This window comes from Bos indicus, chromosome 16, assembly GCF_029378745.1.
Source record: "Bos indicus isolate NIAB-ARS_2022 breed Sahiwal x Tharparkar chromosome 16, NIAB-ARS_B.indTharparkar_mat_pri_1.0, whole genome shotgun sequence".
Lineage (NCBI taxonomy): Eukaryota > Metazoa > Chordata > Mammalia > Artiodactyla > Bovidae > Bos > Bos indicus.
The window spans coordinates 21299349-21320233 of NC_091775.1; the positions used below are offsets into that span (position 1 = coordinate 21299349).

At 38.9% G+C, this 20885-nt stretch overlaps 1 protein-coding gene across 4 annotated transcripts in view; it reads right to left on the bottom strand.

Annotated features, from left to right (window-relative positions):
* ESRRG (estrogen related receptor gamma) overlaps nucleotides 1–20885 on the bottom strand; it is a 703351-nt gene that overhangs the window by 497971 nt on the left and 184495 nt on the right. The window contains exon 1 of one of the 4 annotated variants that reach the window (XM_070767943.1): nucleotides 3608–3684. The exons of the other annotated variants lie outside the window; for them this stretch is intronic. The gene's annotated coding sequence lies outside the window, so the exon portion shown is untranslated. Of the gene's footprint in view, nucleotides 1–3607; nucleotides 3685–20885 lie in introns of those variants that run through there. 4 annotated transcript variants of the gene reach the window in all.

Sequence of the window (20885 nt, forward strand, 5' to 3'; positions counted from 1 at the left end):
AAACATTAAAAAAAAAGAGAAAAGAGTATCCTGGGAAGGCATAGGATGCACATCTTTGGGGACAAAGATGACTTCAGCACCCCAACCCCCCCATCAAGTTTGCTATAATTAAAAGAGAAACAGGGAACAATATAGTCAACATAGTATTTTTAAATGACCCTTGAAAGGAAGAGTAGGCCAGAGATTGGTATAGTTTTGAGAATGGATAATAGCCCACCAATGTAGATATAGCTTTTTCACTGATGGATACAACGTAAGGCTTTTCTCCAGTAAAGCTGAACTCCAATTTAAGACTTCCAGATTTAGATCTCCCAGTAGTTGCCACTGTGTAGTTCAGTTCAGTTCAGTCGCTCAGTCGTGTCCGACTCTTTGCGACCCCATGAATCGCAGCTCGCCAGGCCTCCCTGTTCATCACCAACTCCCAGAGTTCACTCAGACTCACATCCATCGAGTCAGTGATGCCATCCAGCCATCTTATCCTCTGTCATCCCCTTCTCCTCCTGCCCCCAATCCCTCCCAGCATCAGAGTCTTTTCCAATGAGTCAACTCTTCACATGAGGTGGCCAAAGTATTGGAGTTTTAGCTTTAGCATCAGTCCTTCCAAAGAACACCCAGGACTGATCTCCTTCAGAATGGACTGGTTGCATCTCCTTGCAGTCCAAGGGACTCTCAGAAGTCTTCTCCAACACCACAGTTCAAAAGCATCAATTCTTCGGTGCTCAGCTTTCTTCACAGTCCAACTTTCACATCCATACATGACCACGGGAAAAACCATAGCCTTGACTAGACGGACCTTTGTCGGCAAAGTAATGTCTCTGCTTTTGAATATGTTATCTAGGTTGGTCATAACTTTCCTTCCAAGGAGTAAGCGTCTTTTAATTTCATGGCTGCAATCACCATCTGCAGTGATTTTGGAGCCCCCCAAAATAAAGTATGACACTGTTTCCACTGTTTTCCCATCTATCTCCCATGAAGTGATGGGACCGGATGCCATGATCTTAGTTTTCTGAATGTTGAGCTTTAAGCCAACTTTTTCACTCTCCTCTTTCACTTTCATCAAGAAGCTTTTTAGTTCCTCTTCACTTTCTGCCATAAGGGTGGTGTCATCTGCATATCTGAGGTTATTGATATTTCTCCTGGCAATCTTGATTCCAGCTTGTGCTTCTTCCAGCCCAGCGTTTCTCATGATGTACTCTGTATAGAAGTTAAATAAACAGGGTGACAATATACAGCCTTGACGTACACATTTTCCTATTTGGAACCAGTCTGTTGTTCCATGTCCAGTTCTAACTGTTGCTTCCCGACTGCATATAGGTTTCTCAAGAGGCAGGTCAGGTGGTCTGGTATTCCCATCTCTTGAAGAATTTTCCACAGTTTATTGTGATCCACACAGTCAAAGGCTTTGGCATAGTCAAGAAAGCAGAAATAGATGTTTTTCTGGAACTCTCTTGCTTTTTCCATGATCCAGCGGATGTTGGCAATTTGATCTCTGGTTCCTCTGCCTTTTCTAAAACCAGCTTGAACATCAGGAAGTTCACGGTTCATGTATTGCTGAAGCCTGGCTTGGAGAATTTTGAGTATTACTTTCCTAGCGTGTGAGATGAGTGCAATTGTGCGGTAGTTTGAGCATTCTTTGGCATGCCTTTCTTTGGGATTGGAATGAAAACTGACCTTTTCCAGTCCTGTGGCCACTGCTGAGTTTCCCAAATTTGCTGGCATATTGAGTGTAGCACTTTCACAGCATCATCTTCCAGGATTTGAAATAGCTCAACTGGAATTCCATCACCCCCATTAGCTTTGTTTGTAGTGATGCTTTCTAAGGCCCACTTGACTTCACATTCCAGGATGTCTGGCTCTAGGTCAGTGATCACACCATCGTGATTATCTGGGTCATGAAGATCTTTTTTGTACAGTTCTTCTGTGTATTCTTGCCACCTCTTCTTAATATCTTCTGCTTCTGTTAGGTCCATACCATTTCTGTCCTTTATTGTGCCCATCTTTGCATGAAATGTTTCCTTGGTATCTCTAATTTTCTTGAAGATATCTCTAGTCTTTCCCATTCTGTTGTTTTCCTCTATTTCTTTGCATTGATCGCTGAGGAAGGCTTTCTTATCTCTCCTTGCTATTCTTTGGAACTCTGCATTCAGATGCTTATATCTTTCCTTTTCTCCTTTGCTTTTCACCTTTCTTCTTTTCACAGCTATTTGTAAGGCCTCCCCAGACACCCATTTTTCTTTTTTGCATTTCTTTTCCATGGAGATGGTCTTGATCCCTGTCTCCTGTACAATGTCACAAACCTCCCTCCATAGTTTATCAGGCACTCTATCTCCTAAATCCAATAATATTGGCTATCTTCTGATGTCATTTCTGAAGGAGATAGCTCTTCTATAAGAAAGACATGGCATTTAAAAAATAAGTGGCCAAGATCCTCGATTCTAGCACATTTCTAACCATTTTTCTTGCACTTTAACCATGGAAACATGGAAAGTCAGAAAGGGAAAGGAACAAGAACAAGCAGCAGGAGAGAGCAAACGTGAAAAACTAAGAGAAAAGAAAAATAATGGAAGGAAAGAGGAGGGTTAAACATGAGTGAGCACACAGTTCATTCACTCAAACCTGGAGTACTCAGGACAGTCAAATTCAAATAGAGGGCAAACTTGGTTTATCACTCCTTTCCCTGAAGGATGCAAGAATGCCACTGCTGGCAGAGATCCTGGAGATGGTCTACTCCAAAGGCCTCATGTCATCAGTGAGGACAATGAGGCCCTGGAAGGGAAAGTAACTTCAAAGTCAGAGCAGGAAGCCAGGTTCACTGTGGACCAGTCTAAGGGTCTACCAACCACAGCCACGTGAAAGCAGTAAAGGCCCGTCCTAGTCATGCATGCATGCTGTTGCTCAGTCATGTCTGACTATTTTAGACCCCGTGGACTGTAGCCCGCTGGGCTTCTCCGTCCACAGAATTTCCCAGGCAAGAATATTGGAGTGGGTTGCCATTTGCTCTTCCAGGAGATCTTCCCAACCCAGGAATCAAACCAGCATCTCTTGGGTCGCCTGCACTGCAGGTGGATTCTTTACCACCTGGGAAGCCCTTTCCCAATCACAGACAATCACTAATGATCCCAGGAGTGAAGAAAGATGGAGATGCCCTTCTCTCTCTGGGGGGAAAAACACAGATCAGCTCACAGAATTTAAACGCACAGGAAGAGCTGGAATTGGGCACGGCCACAGCCGACCCAGCTTCGGGGGTAATCCGGCCCGTGGAGGCAGCACACTCTGAATTCAGAAAGCTCCAAGTCCAATTTCTTACATTCCCAACAAACCGTCTCTGGTGGTGATTATGCCGTAACATTTCTGATGATTAATTAAGAGACTTTCATTACATCACTTGGCTTGTAATTAACAGCTCCCCCTGTCTTTAATAAAATAGATGGCATGATATAAAATAAACAAGGGGGACCAAGTGATAGGTAAACCCTAAGCCGAGATGATATCACCCTCCTCTTCTGTCAGGATGGAGGTGAAGAAGCAAAAGGCTATGGAAAAGATGAGTGGGGTGTGCTCAAGAGGGAGATGGGGGGGAGAAGGCAGGCATTTGCTCAATCAGTACCTATTTTCAGAATTTCCTTCAAGCTGGCTCGGACTGAGAGTCATCAATTATTTAAAAGATGTAACATGATGCTTCCTTTGTTGAGGCAAATCTGCAAGCAGACCCCGAGAGAAAATAAAAAATGAATTAGGCAGAATGTATTAGTCTGCTTGAAGAAAACAAAGATTTAGCTATTGGGACTCGCTCTTCTTAGAAACAGTTCAATTTTGTCTCCAAAATTCACAAACCTTTTTTCTCCCTCTCCTTACCTATTTATTTATTATTTTCTACAGTAGATCACACAAAAGGGGGCATGAATCATTTCCTAAACTTCTCCTTTCTTTTCAGATTCAGCTTGATGTATTGTCTTCATTTAAATTACAAATACACTAATCTGAAACACTGTTTACCAAGCAGCATTTTAAATGAAAGATACAAGAAATTGCATCACTCACATTTTAAAAATGACTTTAGACTTTGGACCTCATAAAAAACAGCCGACAGTGTTCTCTGTCTTGGCTGCTATATTTCAGTCTAGCTAATGAAATTCAATTAGTGAGCTTTGTACTTAGGACATTATGATTCTGATGGCTGGTCTGATCAAAACTGGTGTGCCAAGCCCTAGTTCTGTTTTCTGGCAGACCACAGTTAAAAGGAAAATTCAATAGGGTAGATTGGCATGGGGAAAGTTAGTTTCAGAGGAACTCACTTCTCACCATCATTAAAAAAATACGGGAGGAGAGCTGTTCCTTAGAAGGGTTTTATTATTTACTAATCAAATGGACTAACATTTTGAAAAACCTCAATACCTAAGTCTGTCATTATCAGTGTTAGTCTTTTAAAAATAGCAACTGACCTAAAATAAACCAGTAACCAACTAAAATCAATAAATCACAGATTTAATCCGGTTTTAGGTTTGGATCTGCCTGAGCTTGTGTTACAAACAAAAAGTACAAATACTGGACTCTTAGTGATGTCTTTATGTTAATTTTGTTCTTGTTCAGTCATTAAGTAGTATCCGATTCTTTGTGACCCCATGGATGGTAGCCCACCATGTTCCTCTGTCCTTGAGATTTATCCAGGCAAGAATCCTGGAGTGGGTTGCCATTTCCTTCTCCAGGGGATCTTCCTTAGCTAGGGATTGAACCCATGTCCCCTGCATTGACAGGCAGATTCTGTACCACTGAGCCACCAGGGAAGCCCAATGTCTTTTACAGGCCTTCCCAATTAAAGCAATAAGCATCACCCACAGGAAACCTTGAGCCTTTACACTGAAGATTCAGATTACACCATCAGTTCAAGAGGTGCTGTGCCTTTAACACCTGAAAGAATTTAACACTTGAAAACAGATACGCACTTAGCAAAAACCACTGGGCTGAAGCCTAGTACATTACACATCTTGATCCTCTACCTGGACCATTGGCCTTTGATTCAAGGGTACCACGTCTGCATGGATCAGGTTGAATGGCAAGACACAATCTAACTCATCATTATATGGCCCGATTCTTCGGACAGCAAAAGCAGACAAGCAAAAATGGAAATTTCAGATGGACATATAGCCTTTGGTCTGTTAATAACAATCCTAATTAACTAGACAATTGAGACCTGAGCATCTATTTCATTTTCAAAGTTGTTTTCTTAAAACACAAACCAGGTCGTACCGGTTCTTTGCTTCTCTCACAGGGAATGACACCCCTGTCCAACTCGTGATAGACAGAAACCAAAAGAGCCATCCTTGGCATCTCTTCTGCGTCATCACGTCTTTCCCTCTTTCTGGAAAACAATTACGGGAACAGTCATCTGAAATCCCAGAAGTGGAATCTGACTTCTTGGTCCACTCCTTGGAAAGCTGTTCTAGAAGCTTTTGGTTTTACCTGGGAGTGACCCAGGATTGGGTACAGATACTCAGCCTGGACTTCTTGTACCCTTGGTGCTGTTTTTCTCTGACTCAAAAATTGTACATCCCTCATCTGTTCTTGATAGGAATATATCATATAGATATTTTTTGATGATAAATCCATTTGGAAGTAAACTTTTTCTTGTGTCAAATGCAAAAGGGAAAATGCACATTCACTTCCTTCCCACAAATGGGCTGCCTCTGATGTGTTTTCTCAGAATTCATTAGTAAAATGCCTTGCTAGACTGTCTTGCTCCAGCTTGCTAGAGCAGAGTCTGCGCCTCTCTTCTCAAATCCACATTGACTGACTTCACATTGGTAACTTGAAATCACACTGCGGCAGGAGTATTTACATCAAGGAAATCACTGTCAGAACTCAGGTATTTTTACACTATGGTTACCAAAGGGAAAAGGTGAGAGGAGGGATAAATCAGGAGTCTGGGATTAACATATACACACTGCTGCTGCTGCTGCTGCTAAGTCGCTTCAGTCGTGTCCAACTCTGTGCGACCCCATAGACGGCAGCCCACCAGGCTCTGCCGTCCCCAGGATTCTCCAGGCAAGAACACTGGAATGGGTTGCCATTTCCTTCTCCAATGAATGAAAGTGAAAAGTGAAAGTGAAGCCGCTCAGTCCTGTCCGACTCTGAGCGACCCCATGGACTGCAGCCTACCAGGCTCCTCCATCCATGGGATTTTCCAGGCAGAAGTACTGGAGTGGGGTGCCATTGCCTTCTCCAATATACACACTACTGTATATAAAATGGGCTTCCCAGGTGGCTCAGTGGTAAAGACTCTGCTTGTCACTACAGAGGATGCAGATTCAATCCCTTAGGTTGGGAAGACCCTCTGGAGAAGGAAATGGCAATCCACTCCAGTATTCTCGCCTGGGAAACCCCACAGACAGAGGAGCCTGGTGGGCTGCAGTCCCTGGGGTCGCAGAGTAAGACACAACTTAGCGACTAAATAACAGTATATAAAGTAGATAATCAAGAAGGCCCTACTGTATAGCACAGGGAAATCTACTCAATACTCTGTAATAACCTATACAGGAAAAAAAAAATCTGAAAAAAAATGGGTTTATGTACAACTGAGTCACTTTGCTGTACACCTAAAACTAACACAATATTGTAAATCAATTACACTCCAATATAAAATTTTTTAAAAATCAGGTGTTTTTTCATCCCCTTCCCTCACAGACAGTTTACCAGCACATCGCTGGAAAAGGCTTTAATTCACTGTTTTCTTCTTTGCAAATAAAAGGTACTATAGAGTGTTTTGCATCGACACCCATCCTTTTTCTTCTCTTTCCCTCTTTTGGGGGGGACGCTAGTCAGAAGTTCACCACCTCTTATTCCTTGGCTCCAGGCTTGACCATCTTTCCCAGCCACTCTTGCAGGTAGGTGTGGTCAGGTGATTGAGTTTCCTTCCATGGACAGAGACCAAAAGTGACAGAAGCCTCTCCATACTTGGGTTGTAAGCCACCCCCACAAATACATTCCACGGTTTTCCCCTTTCACGGGCTTCTGTAGATGCTCTGGGCAACCCTGGATGCCACTCATCGAAGAAAGAGAGCAATGGGATAAGAAGACATCAACCTTCAAATCCGTTCTGGAAAGAGACTTACCCCATTCGGGAATACCCATTGTGAACTTCAAATGTGAGAAAACAGTAAAGTTTTTTTGTTTGAACAGTTTACTGTTTGAGAGTTTGTTTGATTCACCAGTCACCATGACTATAGCTGAGTATTCGTTCTCCTCTTCTTTCAACCACTGTCTTTCCTCCCCCAGCTGATGTGATAAATCCAGGGATGAGGACTGATCAAGGCTGGGAAGACTGGAATAGGAGCCCTAATATATAATACTGACTTCTCACGCAGAATTTTTGTTTCACTTAAGAGTTTTGAGTTCTATGTGTTGTTCATGTCAATAGTCATTAGCCAGAAATCTGTGTTATTTCCATATGCTTGTGGTACCGTGTGTAGCTCATTCTTTCTCCCTTTAGTGATGTCATCTAAATAAAGTGTTCCAATTTATAATCATATCCACATCAGATATATATGAGGAGTTCAATCCATATGCCCTATGTCTTGTCAAGGAAATTAACTATAAAGGTATTGATATTATACAATTAATATGAGGGCTCTTCACATATTTAATTTCCCCCTGACCTGACTTTCTTCACTCATTGTGAACAAAAAGTATGAATTCATTATTTGCAAATAGTCTGGATTGCTTAATGTATTCTAGAAGGAACGAAGAGTACACATACATGTACTCAAGCACGCATGTTTCTGTCCCTATAGGGGGCAAAAATAGTAATTAAGGTAAAGATAAGGAACCATTCTAAGTTATCAACCATGTAGGCTTAGTGGAACTCTAAATGTATTTTTAGTTTATATTTGTTTATTTAAGGTTTTCTCTTTCTATAACACTCAAGGTAAGAAAAAAAAAAAGAAGGGAGGGAGGGAGAGAAAAATAGAGAAACAACACTCAAGGTAAGAAAAAAAAAAAGAAGGGAGGGAGGGAGAGAAAAATAGAGAAACCAAAAAAAATTGTTTCAATCTCTCCATATTATTTACTATATAAAGCATCACACATTTTCCTCCTTGCAAGCCTGCATAAAGAGTCTATTTGGGAGTGTTTGGAATTGTTGTGTTTTTAAAAATTTAACAATCATAGCTCTGAAGCTTAATCACTTGTATGTGTTACAAGACCAGATGGTTCAAGTGGGTGTTTGTTTACAAGCTCTTTGTATAAGGTTTTTAGCTGCTTCTTAGTCCAAAGCTGGATATTTCAACTAACCAAGAAGGCAATGAGGAATGAGAAGAGACTGGATTTCACAGATCCCTGGACTATTAGACTTCACTCCACTATGGTCCTGAGCACCTGTACAAGGCAGGGTTTAGGGCCTAAGAAATAATAACATTTGCACGCCACGCTCTGAGTTCTTCATGGACCTCGGACAGGCTCTAGAGGAAGAAGGCATCTACCCTGGGCTCAGCGCTGCTGGCTGCTGGCAGTGGACACCAGAGAAGAACAGAGCACCCTGCCTTCCTAACATTTTAACTACCCTCAAGCTCTAGAATTTAAGATGTTTCCTGTTTTAACTGGCTTCGAGAACTGAGCTGTTTGACCAGTCTCATCCTCCTCCAGCTTTCTCCTTCCTGATGTGGATGAAAGGAGAGAAAGACAACTTTCTTGGTGGCTGCCCCATTCTCTGTTTCCTCTGTACGAACCACACAGCCAATATTGGCAAACGTGCAAAGGATGCAGGTTTCTTTACCGCAAAATAAGTCCAATAACATTAAAGTTTCCTTAGAAGAGAATGAAAAGTTTCATCAAGGAACAAACTTTATTGGCTTTGAAAAGATGAACATTTACTTCTTGTTTTCTGGATGAGAAAATCCCCTTATAGTTCACTGTCTACTCTGGGGCTCACCTTCTCTCAACAGAAAGAAGGCAGTCAATACTTCCTTATTTTCATTCTTAATAAGATTAATGATGTTCAGCACAGTTAGCCCACCTAGAATTAATATCTTACAACATGAGCTATCTGTCCTTCATGGGTTCCCCAAACTGGTATCCTTCCTGTGACCACCCAATCAGTTCCAAGAAATAAGATATTAGAGCAAAAGGGGCAAGATATTAAGTTCCAAGAAATTTTCAGTTCCAAGAAATAAGATATTAGAGCAAAAGGGTACAGGGATATCTTAGCATTTCAGTGAACTTCTATCCTTTTGTACAATCAACTAGCAAGAAATTATATCCCAACAAAAATGGATTTGATCATTATCATTTCAGGCATTTGATTCCTCTTGTTTATTAGTTTGGGGGATAGATCTTTTCCATAACTTCTTTGGATTAACTCAGCAAAATGGGACATCATTTAACTGCATCTTTAGGATAAGGCTTGAGAAGGGAATGGCAACTTACTCCAGTATTCTTGCCTAGGGAATTCCATGGACAGAGGAGCCTGGTAGGCTATATAGTCCATGGAGTCACAGAGTTGAACACGACTGAGTGACTAATACTTTCACTTTCACTTTAGGATAAGGAATGCACATCATTTATTATTCATTCTCCAAAGAGCCACACAATATTTTGCACATAGCTGGTGGTATCACTGACTCAATGGACGTGAGTCTGAGTGAACTCCGGGAGTTGGTGATGGACAGGAAGGCCTGGCGTGCTGCGATTCATGGGGTCGCAAAGAGTCGGACACAACTGAGCGACTGAACTGAACTGAGTGTTCCAGAAAAGGATGTTGAATGAATGAAGGAATAAATTACTAGCATTGATTATTCTCTTCCAATCTTAATGAATGCAAAGCTTACTTTAATACATGTCATTAGCCTTGGCAAAGTAAAGTCAGGAATACCTAGATAAATGAGCATATTTATGACATGTGACTGTTTTGCCTTCTGAAGACAACTCTTAAGAAAGAGCATTTTCCCCAAACAAAAAAGAACCAACTGATATTTTAGAAGAGAATATGAAGTATGATTTTTCTCTCAACACTTGATAATCATTTGCTTATAAAACTAACAAAAAAGACACACATTGAATCAGGGATGTCTAAGTGATCTCAGAAATAGGATCATCTGTCCCTATAACAGGACAGCATGAATCAAACAAATATGTTCCAGATTCTTCCATGTATGTATCCCGACTCTGGAGCCCAAACAAAAACCTGTCAATAAACTGTGAAATTAGGGGGAAATAAAAGAGTGTTCTCATTATTTACAACCTTTAATAAGGAGAGTGTGTATAGTCAAATTCAATTTGAAATTTTGAAATTTGAAAAATTGAAAAATTGTCTTGATTTTTTTTTGACTGTGCCAAGTGGCCTGTGAGATCTTAGTTCCCTGACCAGGGATTGAACCCAGGCCCTCAGCAGTGACAGTGTGGAGTCCTAACCACTGGACCTTCAGAGAATTATTTGTCTTGACATTTAACAAAAGAAATCAAACTTAGCACATATACTTTCTACGGTAACAGTGTGCGCCATAGAGTAGTTGCTATGGACTGAATGTTTATGTCCCCCTGAAAATTGTATGTTGAATCCTAATGCCCAATGTGATCGGCATGTGGCCTTTGGGGTGATTAGATTATGAGAGTGACACACATCCCCTGTGGTGGGATTAATACCTTCACAAAAGAGGCCTGAGCGCTCCCTTGTCCCTTCTTCCATGTGAAATTGCTGCAAAAGACACCATTTGGGATGAGGACCTCACTGGACACCAGATCTACTGCAGCCAGGACTGTGGACTTCCCAGCCTTCAAAACCGTGAGAACTGAATTTCTGTTATTTAAAAGCCACCTAATTTAGGGTACTTTCTGAGAGCAGTCCAAACAGACTAAAACAGTAGTCAACTTTTAACCAAAACTTGTTAAATGAATAAATGTATATAGCAGCCAATTCTGTATCATAGTAAAGATGTGGCTTGGGTAGAGAAAGTTAAACCCAAACTCAACTTCTGATTTGCTAAAAATCCTTCCCTTTTTAGCACAATCATTATTTATTCTTATTTGTGACATAAAATGAATGGGCACTTGAAATAAGAATGTTTAAAACCAAGATGGGATTTTCCAAAATGCATCACTTCCTAATTACACTACTATATATTTGTCTTATCTATGTTTTTCAAAAAGATTATGACTATCGTATCTGGTAGCAGAAATACTATATGGCAGGTGCTACTGTGATTATAACATGAAAGTATCTAGGTAGGATATTTCACACCACAGAAATTGGCAAATTCTACAGTTTAGGATTTGATTTACTGTTTGGTTTACCGTCTTGTCTTCAGAAATGATGGATAAAATGTAAATAAAGTAAATTAAATTAGTAAAATAAAATGCCCTTTCACATTAAAAAAAGATGTGATTTTCCTTTCATTATATCCCTCTAAACATCCTGGGAAAATCTAGCTAGGCTTCTGCACACATAGAACTACTCTTCTGCAGACTGAAGGGGAGCAGAAACACCAGCAGTAGCTATGAAATATCACTGGTGGTCACTATTCATGTTTTATATACTGTCAGCAGCAACATGGTCATTTAGCATCAGACATAGTTATCCAGGCACTTAGATGATGCAGCAAGTGTCAATACTGAGGATACTATTTATAGCCCAATAAACTATCCTTTGAACAATATTAGTAACATTAAGCTTAGGTAGCACTCAAAGTACTAATGCCTTAATATAGATATATTGCTATAAGCATAGTTTACAGCACGGAACATAAACACAAATCCAGTGACACTAATAAATCACTTTCTTGACTGCTTAAAAATGTACTGCCAAAATGGGCTTTATGCATTACACAATGGAGCAGAAGGCAGCGATATATATTTAAATTTTCCATTTTTAAGCTGTCACTCAAAAACTTTTCATCCTTTTTTTAGCTTATTGATCTTACCGGCTTGTGATAACTGCTTCAACTGCTTGGTTGAGCTGTTTTTAGCTTCTGCTTCTTTTTAATAAGAACTAAATCAGGAATCATAAAATGCTACTAATTTAGCATATTTCAATAGAGATGGAAGTTACAAACAGCACGAAAATAGTGCGATTCTCATGTCTTATTGCCCTAGAATCCCAGATTTAATTACCATGTGGTACAGTATAATGAAGGGGATAGTGATGCTATGTATCACTATATACACACTGAAAATAAAACTTGTATTAAATATGCTAAAATAGTTGCTCCAGGTTTCCTGATCCCTTCAATTAAATATTTTTTCACATGAATGAATTATATGTGTGTATATATATATAAGTTTTTAATTGTTGTTGTATATAGAATAGATTCTGTGCTATTATTTCCTTTCTTTTTGGTTCATTTACAAAGAAAACTCCATTCTTAAGGTTTTTGCTATTCCTTACCTTACAATATATTGTATTGGCCAAAAAGTTCATTCAGGTTTTTCCATGAGATCTTATGGAAAAACCCAAATGATCTTCTTGGCCAACCCAACACATCTGGCACCAAAACAACCAAAATATCATCAGCAGAACAGCTGAACTGATTACCTGATCAACCAGCTTGCATCATCCCCTCCACACCGTGCATGCTCTTCAGCTTGGAGTGGCAAGCTGTTAACCACACTCAGAAAACGTCTCAAGGCTGATTTTGGATCAGAACCTTGTCCTCTCAGACCTGTGTCTGCTCTCAAAGGAGACTGTCTCTGAACTCTGCAGCAAACTGTACTTCGCTTCTCCCCTCACTGCTAGCCCCAAAGTTCAGGGCTCAGTATGGAAGAAAGAGCGGTCCTCATAGCTCATTGCCCTTATTTTGCAAACGGCTGCATGGAATGCGGAAGCCACAGACCCCCAAGGCCCGATCCATAAGAAATACCCCCGTGACCAGTATACTGTGTGGTTGTGGTCATGGCTCTGAGTACGGCCCTGAATCTCACCCACTCAGATAGGACAAAGCACTGGATTTGCTCACAGTGCAAATCCCATCACACCTTCCCCTGACGTCCTCCCCAGAAGCGGCAACAGCAGCAACTATTAGGCAGCCATGAAGTTTATTCTCAGAGGCAAGAACAGCTGGATTTTAGTTACTATCATTATATCTAGCTTCTGAGAGAACCTTGAGAGCATGCAAAAATAGCCAGATTAGTTTAAAAAATACAGATGAGTGAAGGGAAGGCTTTTCTTTCAGCGTATTTAAAATCATTAAAACTCTTCCATAAATAGTTCTTGCTCACTTGACAGCTCGTAATGTCAATAATGTTAAGCTTCCTGCATCATTTCAAACTGAGCCCCCAGTTCGTTCCTGGCACAGCTTTGGTGCCAGCTTTCTAGCAGGTGGCCACCACCAAGAGTCATCATGTTTCAGCAGAACTCACCATTCTGTTTCTGTATCCCTTGTTTCCACAAATGCTACCGCTTCGTTGAACAGGTCTCACAATCACACACATTGCCCCCTCTGGTTTGTGTACCATCTGTGTATGTAAATGTAAGTGGGCGGGTGCACACCCAACCGGAGGGGCACATTTTCATTCCTCTTCCACATCAATATGGTGATGAATTTCCCACTTAGAGCTTTTCTGACAGCTGGACGAAATGGTAGCTCCCGTGACCAGGGATGTCCTGACTTCTCCTTGCAGAAAGGTATTCAGCGCACGTAATAATTATCCATCCATCTCGTTCACACTAAAGGCGTGGCAATGCAATTTTAGCCTTATAATCAAGACCATATGACAAAAACCCAAGGCCATTAGGGACCAATTTTGAGGATTCTCTGCAAGACCATGATTTTCCAACCGCACTTACATATGCTGAATAGTTACCTCTGCACGACCGCACCTGCTCTCATTTATGGAGCCCCTCTGTTTTCCAAAGCTATTCTTAATAATGAAATAGGGTAAAGTTTTAAAGGCTGGCTGACTTTTTTCTTCCTTCATTAATTTTTTTTTTTTCCATTTCCCTAAGCATAGTATGAAAACGCTGAGGGTGAGTTTTCTGCTCACGCCACCGACCATACTTCAGGGTCTGCTTTTCTCTCTTTCTTCTTCACTTCGCCCTCTGCCCTGACCCCTCCCATCCTTCCTCTCAGCCCTGCCTCTGATCTGAAGCCTGATCTTCCTGGCCCATAGTTGCTCCACATGGACTTCTGACCACCCCACTTCAGGTTCAGTGACACAATAATAATGATGTCTCTGAGAGAACATGATGTCATCATAAATCTAGGAGCTGTCCAGCAAAGACTCCACTCGTAAAGTAGAAAGATGGCCAGAGTTACTTTGAAATAATATAAAACATGGCTCAAATAGTCTTTCATGTCTTATATAAAAATGTTTAGAATAATGAATAAAGCCATACCCTTTGATAGATAAAGCTATAAATACTAAAAGCAATAATATGGTCTAGAATTAATGATTTATCAATTTGAGAGGCAATAGGGGAAAATATTCATTAACTAGTAAGAAGAAACACATTATAAAGCCTCCACAAAATAAAAAACGACCAAGATGCTAGATTTTACTACCATTACTTTGGACTCTCTATGTATAGACTCTGCTCAATCTTATTTTTTAATCGTTCAAGGGACAAGAAATTATCTCCAAACATCAATTAATTGCCACCTTGGTTCCTTAGCTCGTAAGAGGGCATCATATTATCTCATCTCTGGACATTTTTCTAAAATTACGAGATAATGGACCTTTTAATGCAAGTCCATCACTCATTTTTTTTAAATTGTAAGACAGCATAGATAAATAATGCCATAAGCAATAACTCAGTATAATAACATAAAAAAAAAAAAAAACCTCCATACAGTCCCTCTCCATGGAAGAAGTAGTCATACATTGCAGATGGCCATGTTTGGGAAAGTTCTGTGAAGATACCCGACAAAAAATTCTTACCTCTGCATTGAGGCCATCAAAACCAATCTGTTTGTTTTGTCCACTGCTCTGGAAATACAATTGTTATCCATCCTTCTCACTGCTTAATTTAACACAATGAATCTTGGCCTGTTCTTAGTAAACAAGGGCAGAATGTATTGTGCAATTTCCAATATAAAACACTAAAAAGTTCCTAATTACTTGATTAAGGCATGTGGAAACAAGGGGACCATATATAAAAGGAGCCAATGATCTTGGCTTGAGCATTCCACCAGTTGAACAAAGTTCTGATTATCTAATCAGGTTCTAAATATGTGCAGATAATGTATCATCTATAAGAGGGTATATAGTTCGTGTTAAAATATGAGCTGTTTCCTCAATTAAGGTACTTGCCAGCTGACAGGCAGAGGAGTAGTTGTGACATCTCAGTAGTGATCCCAACCTGAGTATGTGTGAAGTTAGCTGTTCCTCTGATTGTCACCTCACTGGAACTATTTGCATTGGCAACAGCACACGGAGTTGGTTCGACCTTAAATGTGCATTTCTTAAAATGCCTTCAAAAAAGCCTGCCCAGTGGTGCTGCTCTGGAAATAAAGCCATTATGTTACCTAGAAGCTAACCTGTCACAGGCTTGACAATGCGGTTACAGGCAGTAGAAAGGGCCAAATCTTTCAGGAGAAATCATATAATTTTAAAAGCTACCAAAGGTGGGTGTGAACAATTCCTGTGTCACTCATGTGCCAATCACCTATCTATCAAAAGCATTAAATCAAGGAATAAACAAAACCAAACTTTAAAGTAGAAAAGAAAAAAAGACAGGTGGAAGCCTAGTATTCTGCAATAATCTTAAAATTATACTTTTAACCATAAAGGTGATAAAAAATTCAAGATGATGAAGACAAATTATGAAAAGCACTGTATCACTGTGATGCCAGATGAGCAACGGATAAAAGTCATTCTAAAAACTCTAGAAGTGGAAAAGGCTCTGTTAGATTTGTATATCTTTGCTCAGCTTTGGAGATACTTCTTTAATTTTGCTCTCTTCCTCACTCGTAATTAAATACTTCCTCAAGTCTCCTCTTTTGATTATTCTTCATTTCCTCATCCCTGAATTGTTAAAGAAGCTAAAACCTTGGACCTCCTTTTTATTCTACATTCACTCCCTAGGTGGTCACAGCTAGCCTCTGTAATTTTAAATACCATACAAATGATGACAAACCACAAACGCATAACTTTAGCCAAAATGTTTCCTCTGAACTTCAGCCTCATCGATCCATCTTCCTACTTCCTAAACAATTCATTTGGATGTCTATCATGCATCTCAAAAGTAACATTTCCAAAATGGGTACTGATTATTCCGTGTCCTCAAATGACCGAACACCATCTCTGAGCATCCTCGCTGTTCCCTCTGTGGGAAGTTTCTTGTTCCCCATATCTGCCTACCCATCTCCTCACTTTATTTTTTAGTAACTTCTGGAATATTCTGACTAAAAAGGCAACCACATCTTCCCCATTCTCTATCCCACTTATCCAGTTTTATTTTTTCCATAATATTTAGCATTAAGATGTGATATTTTTAATTGAAGTATAGTTAATTTACAATGTTGTATTAGCTTCCAGTATAGAGCAAAATGATTCAGTTATATATATGTATGTATGTGTGTATATATGTATATATTCTTTGTCATATTCTTTTCCATTTTAGTTCATTACAAGACACTGAATTTAGTTTCCTGTGCTATACAGTAGGTCTTTGTTATTTATCTATTTTATATATAGTAGTGTGTATCTGCTAATCCCAAACTTCTAATTTATCCCTACTCCCCATCTTTCCCCTTTGGTAATAAGCTTATTTTCGATGTTTGAGAGTCTATTTCTGTCTGGTAAATAAGTTCCTTTGTACCATATTTTAAATTCCACACATAAGTGATATCATATAATATCTGTCTTTCTCTGACTTACTTCACTTAGTATTATGATCTCTAGGTTCATCCATGTTGCTGCAAATGCATTGCTTCATTCTTTTGCATGGGTAAGTAGTATTTCATTGTGTGTGTAAACATACGTACACTTACTTTCTACTCATTTTGCTTCCTTTCCCTCCTTCCTTTTGTCCTGTTTTCTTTTCACCTTTCCTTCTTTATTTCTCTCTGTCTCTGTTTCCATTTGTTCTTTTCCTTGCTTCCCTCCCTCTTCCTTCCTTCCTTTCTTTCATTATTTATCTCCCTATACCAAAATGTAAGCTCTATCAAAACAGAGAACCTCTGTTCACTGCTATATGTCTATTCATTCCACAAGTGTGCTGTCCACTATCATATTTCAAGATCCTAAAACAAATTTTTAACTGTCAAAAGTATTGAGACAACTATGCATTTGGACTGTTTGCAAATTTAAACATGAGAATTTTTAGTCTTCTACTGTATTTGACACAACTGAGCGACTGAACTGAACTGAACTGTATTTCCTTAAAAAAAAAAAACTACAATTTTATATTTAAAAAGAAAAAAGAAACTTAAAACTAGGATTCCAAACAGAACCTAAAATCCATGACATGCTTTCATTTTTAAAAAATGAGGCTGAATAATACATAAACCAAATAGAATTTCTAGAACAAAATGAAAAATTATATATAGAGATAGATTCTATTAAGCAGAGTAATGATAGAATGGATAAATGAATCTTTGCTGACTGCTAGCCATGGGTCAGAAAATGTTAATCCTAACAAGAACCCCATGAGGGAAAATTCCCACTTTACAGAGTAGGAAATTAAGTGTTTGATCAACTTGCTACATTTATATAGCTAATCCCAAAGCCAGGATTTAAACTGTATTATATTGTATCGGTTTGCCTAAATATACATACGCATGGTGTGGGTATAAATTTAATGTGAATTAGAAACAGAACTCTACAGAAAGAAGCCTGGAATACAAAGAAGAGAAAATGTAACAAGAGAAAATGTAACAATTCTCGTCTCTTGGAGGCTTAACATTTTTAATATGCATATGTTTTTATACAATTATCACAATGTTGCAGTTCTTAAATTTTATTTTTGTGATAGTGAATATAAAATATGTATCATGTATGTAAATTATGAAACATAATAATAAAATGAACCTTCATGAATCCCCTATCCAGCTTAAGTAATAAGCATTGCTAAAACTGGTAAAGTTATCCAGGGACCTTTTTTAATTGCACACAGCTCCATTCCTTACCAGGAATAAACACTGTCTTGAATTGTATGCATATCATTCCTTTTGTTTTCCCTGGAAATTTTACCACAAGAATCTGTCCTTAAATAACATAATTTACTTCTAACTGATATTTCAAGATGGTGTCATATGGCATGTAGTCCTTCCTTTCCGGTTGTTTGTTGTTTTCTCATTAAATATTATTAGTATCTTTCTATGACATGTCTGGGTTGATGCACATAGCTGTGGTTCATTGATTCCATTGCTCTATCGTATTCCAATTCATGAACATGCCAAATTTACTTGTCCAGCCTTCTGCTAACTTCTTCTGCAGACATCAAAACATATTATAAAGCTACCATGAGATAATGTGTTCTTTATATGAGGACAGACAAATTAATCAATAAAGCCAAATAAATAGCTCAGAAACAGGATCACACCAGATGGAAACCTGGTATCTAACAAAAGTAAATTGCAGATCTGCAGGGAAAAGATGAACTACAGTAAATGGTGCTGATATCACCTTTAAGCCTTTAAAAGGAATCCTTCCTTAAACTGTCTATACACAATTGTAAATTTCAGATGAGTTACAAATTGTGAAAAGCAAACTTCTAAAACGTTAAGAAGACAGTATAAGAGAATATCTTCATGACTTTCAGTTAGGAAAAAAAATATTTTTGACAACACAAAAAGTGTCAACCATCAAGAAAGACTGATAAATTCTATCTAAATGAAAGTGAGAAGATCTTTTCAACAAAGGATACCATAAAGAAAATAAATGGATTAGTCATGATTCTCAGAAGATATTTAGGATACATTTATCTGTTACTTATTAAGGATTTCTTTTTTAATTATACTCCAACCTTCTCTGAAATAGTCACTACTTAAATGCCTTCCTTTTATAGGTTCTTTGTTCCTTCTTAGTGCTTTGAAAATTAGGGACTCCATAAACACTGCTGACTAACAGATTTTTATTTTAGGCTGTTTTCTGCTGCAGTACATGTAAAATTTTACCTTGCTTTAAACAAAGGCTACTAACTATAGGTGGCATTGTTGTAGCATAGATCATGTTCTCAATTACCTGTATGACAGCAAAGACTGATACTAGTAAAACTTCATTTAAGTTTTTTAATTCAATTGAACCAGAAGGTCATTGACACTTCAGTAATTGCTATTGAAAACCATTTGGCTAAAAGAGAAAAACACACACATAGATACACACAAAATAAATTGTGACATAATCTGTACTACAGATTATTCATTTTAAATGGATTGTCCAGTTCTTGTTACAAGATCATTATTGCAATTATTTTACCTAATAAATTTCTTAATGATTCTGAAACAATGGTCAAACGTGACATAATTTATACAACCCAACTAAAGAAAAATTGGCAGTGCTTTTCTGGACAACAAACAGAAAGTCCAGTTTTTAAGCTGTGTTCTAGTTCTAAACTATGGAATAAATACAAAGGGATGAAAAGAACAAGAGCGGAAGTGATTTGCAAGAAGCTGGGGGAGCAACCCTTTTGCTATAGATGGGCAGCATGCAGTGTGAGGCTCTGTGCCCACGTGGCACTGTGTGGATGACCAGGCTGTTCCCTCCCGATCAGAGGTGTCTGGGAAAGTCTTTGACTTTTCTTGATTTCTTCTCTGTTTCCATTCCAAGAAGACAGGGTTAATATTGCTCAGTCACTCAGTCACGTCTGACTCTGCGACCCCAAGGACTGTAGCCCGCCAGGCTCCTCCTGTGTCTATGGGATTGCCCAGGCAAGAATACTGGAGTGGCTTGCCATTTCCTCCTCCAGGGGATCTTCCTGACCCAGGGATTGAACTCAGGACTCTGGCGTCTCCTGCATTGACAAGTGGATTCTTTACCACTGAGCCACCTGGGAAAGCCAGGGCTTAGTATAGCTAAGTGTCTAAAATTCCCCTTCTCTATAAATGTTTAAAAAAGTGCTCCTCCTCAAAAAGTATGGCAGAGAGCAGGGTGTGAATGAAATTCTCAGACTAGATATTTAATCTGTCAAGTCCGGCATCTGTCATCTCATTAACTGAATCTTGAATTCCCACAACTAGGAACCTTCTGTTTTGTTTGTTTGGGTTTCTTGTTTTTGCTAAATATAAAAAAGTCATCCTTAGGCTAACACATTCTCTCGTTAAAAAAAACGAAGCCATGACGCAACCCGGGTAGACTTAGAGATCATCCTGCTAAGTGAATTAAATCACAGGCAGAAAAACATCATATATCACTAAGATGTGGAACATAAAAAAATTATATAAATGAATTTACTTATAAGACTGAAACAGACTCACAGACCAAAAACAAAGTTATGGTTACCAAAGGGCAAATGGGGGACAGGGAGTTTGGGATTCGCAGATACAAACTACTACATATACAATAGATAAATAATAGGTTCCACTGTATATTATGGAGAACTATATTCAACATCATGTAATAAACTATAATGAAAAATAACATAGATATGTATAATTCAATCATTTTGCTGTACATCCGAAACACAGCACTATAAATCAACTATATTTCAATTACAAAAAAAAGAATAAAGAAGCCAGTACAATACCAGAATGTATGAGTAAGAGTACATTATTTAAAGAATCACTGAAATCTTTTCATTTCAAACTTGCTTTTTAAAAACACTGTGCTTCAGGGCTATATACGCAATATGATACATGGAAAACAGCTCAGGAAACAACAGTGAAAATAAACACAGGTGTGGAAAAGAGCAACTGAGAAAATATATACGTTGATACAACAGGATGGTGACAAGCCAAAAGAAGAGCTAGGTAGACTCTGTCTTCTCACAAACAGATGGTGGTTGCTGATACTGTGACAACAAC